This window comes from Cebus imitator, unplaced genomic scaffold, assembly GCF_001604975.1.
Source record: "Cebus imitator isolate Cc_AM_T3 unplaced genomic scaffold, Cebus_imitator-1.0 Scaffold2, whole genome shotgun sequence".
In the NCBI taxonomy this organism is placed as follows: Eukaryota; Metazoa; Chordata; class Mammalia; order Primates; family Cebidae; genus Cebus; species Cebus imitator.
In genome coordinates this window covers 7,361,125-7,363,890 of record NW_016107317.1, presented here as the reverse complement: position 1 = coordinate 7,363,890, position 2,766 = coordinate 7,361,125, and the positions used below count along the sequence as shown (strand labels likewise).

The 2,766-nt window shown below is 39.7% G+C and overlaps 1 long non-coding RNA gene across 1 annotated transcript in view; it reads left to right on the top strand.

The window, feature by feature from the left end:
* Positions 1-2,403, top strand: part of LOC119471256 — a 12,884-nt gene extending 10,481 nt beyond the window's left edge. The window contains exon 2 of the long non-coding RNA XR_005200291.1: positions 1,873-2,403. This is a non-coding gene — a long non-coding RNA (uncharacterized LOC119471256). The remainder of the gene's footprint in view (positions 1-1,872) is intronic.
* Positions 2,404-2,766: the final 363 nt, after the last annotated feature.

The window sequence follows — 2,766 nt, the reverse complement described above, 5'->3', positions numbered from 1 at the left end:
AAAAAAAAAAAAAAAAAAGCACTTTAGTGGTTGAACTCTACAAATCAAGATAAAGTGGAAAAAGCTGCTCTTGCAATGGGGCCCATTATTTCAATGAAAAGTATGGGACCCAGAGTGGAAGGGGACAACAGAGTCACTTAAACACAAGAGATGGGATGGGTCTGCTTACCATAATAGGCAGTAAGGCTACAGTGGACAAGAATTTAATTTGCTTAATAAAGTTTACTCCAAAAACTATTTTACTAATAAGTTCATCAATGTCTGTATAAGACTGACTAAAACGTTGATAGTCAGGCATACAAGGTCAAAATATCGGCAGAGTAAAAACAGCTCTGGAGTTAAAACTCGGATCAGCGTGACAGGGACAACTGTCCTGAATAAGGAAGACAACACAAGAGATTATTTTAAACAAAGACGCTTTGCTCCAAGTTGACTTTCTGTGTCTATTCACACTGAAAACTGGGTTAAGGTTATTTCAAGTATTTATCTAAATTTATCATTACCATAAATTATCTTTAGAATGATTCCTAAGGAAAAGTTTGGATCGAGCCACAGAAAGACCTATAGATACACCCAAATCTTTCATGAAGAAGCTGCTTGATATCATATTTGAATTGGAAATTGTCACTCCAGAAGAACCCTGTTTCAAAATTATAATGGTATCTTGCACATTGTCTCAAAAGTAATAATGAGGATGGGCACAGTGGCTCAAGCCTGTAATCCCAGCACTTTGGGAGGCCAAGGCAGGAGGATCACTTGAAGTCCAGAGCTCAAGATCAGTCTGGCCAAGACAGTGAAACCCCATCTCTACTTAAAATACAAAAAAAAAAAATTAGCTGGGCATGGTGGTGCACAGCTGTAATCCTGGCTACTCAGGTGGCTGAGGCAGGAGAATCATTTGAACCTGGGAGGCGGAGGTTGCAGTAAGCTGAGATCGTGCCACTGCACTCCAGCCTGGGCAGCAGAGTTAGATTCTCAAAAAAAAAAAGGAGACTATTTCATGCCAAAAATCCATGGGCGACAAGTAAATCTATACTCAAAGCCAAAATTATACCATTAAATGCCTTAATACCCATCAATATTAAAAACAAAACAAGTAGTAAATGTAAGAAGTTTAAAATATAGCAACAAAAACAAAAAAATAAATTAAAATAAAGGAGGGAATTATCAGAGATAAAATATTAAATTTGTTCAGAAAGAAATTATAAAGAATATACAAAACACAGCCGGGTGCAGTGGCTCATTAATCCCAGCACTTTGGGAGGCCGAGGCGGGCAGATCACGAGGTCAAGAGATCGAGACCATCCTGGCCAACATGGTGAAACCCTGTCTTTACTAAAAAAAATTAGCTGAGCGTGGTGGCACAAGCCTGTAGTCCCAGCTACTGGGGAGGCTGAGGCAGGAGAATTGCTTGAGCCCTGGAGGCGGAGGTTGCAGTGGGCCGAGGTCACACCACTGCACTCCAGCCTGGCACCTCCAGGAGTGAGACTCTGTCTCGAAAAAAAAAAAAGAATATACAAAACAGAAAGCTATATCCCCAGAAATATTTTTTTAAATAAACTCTTGGCAAACCTGCTTAGTGGAAAAAGAGAAAAAGCAAAAACATGCAACCTTTGAGATAACAAGGTGATAAACACATGTTTTTAAAAGTTTAATCATGATAAAACACAGATTTTTAAGTGATTTAATAATAATAAAAGAATATACATACAAAAATATAGGTGCAAATCTCTGGAAATTATTGCAGAGACATGTTATGGTCACCTCAGATTCCCAAAGCTTCACCTGTCTCTAGGGGCCCTCAGCCACACAACTGCCCCTGCTGCCACCACCACTGCATCTACTGACATCTCTATCTCATTCTGTCCTAAGGTGAATGCCAGGCTCTGGAAACATGGCCTTCCTAACACCTTCCCATCATGCCAGAAGCTGCAGAAGCTCTGGCCCCTCTTGGCCCAATTCAATTGAACCCATGAAGGTTCTGATTTCTCCTGCCACTTCTAGACTCCAATGCAGACTCCAAGGAATTGGCAGTCCACAGGGTGGGACGTGGCCTCCGCAGCAGCTGCCCAAAGAGGCCAGGTGATACCACCTGGAAGTGCATAGACTGAACTCCCTGAGGCAAACACCAACCAACAGGAGAGAAATGAGATGGGAGAAAGGTTATGGTGCAATCCATTCCCTTCCACCCTCCAATGGACTATTCCAACATGTGTTTTCTGTATGTACAGCCTGTCTGGTGCTGTCCTGTCTGAGTGGGTATCATACTCTTCACAGTTCATGAAGTGGTGCTCAGCTTGGTAATATGCCAATTTCCATTTGTTTTCCAACCTTCTCTCTCTTGTTCCCTTTTCGCTCTTTCTCTATCCCAGGATATCACCTTTCAATAAAACCTTACCACTTGTCTTGCTTCAGCCTCTGTTTTCTAGGGACAGTAATAAATCTGAAAATTTAGAGGACATGGTTAGTTTTCTACCAAAATAAAAACTACTATATTTTGCCAAGTAAGAGATAGAAAATCTGAAGCAATCAATAATCACAGAAGACATTAGAAAGCTAAGTAAAGGTCTATCATTTGTAAAAAGATACCAGGCCCAGAAAATGTAACAGCTGAACTATATCTAAATTTTAAAGTACAAATAATTCCTAATTTATTTTCTCTATTCTCAACCAGATAATTCATTTTATGTTAGGTATTATCGTGTTCTTATTAACACAGCATAATAAAGATAATTCAAAAATAAGAAAACTATAAGCCAATTTCAC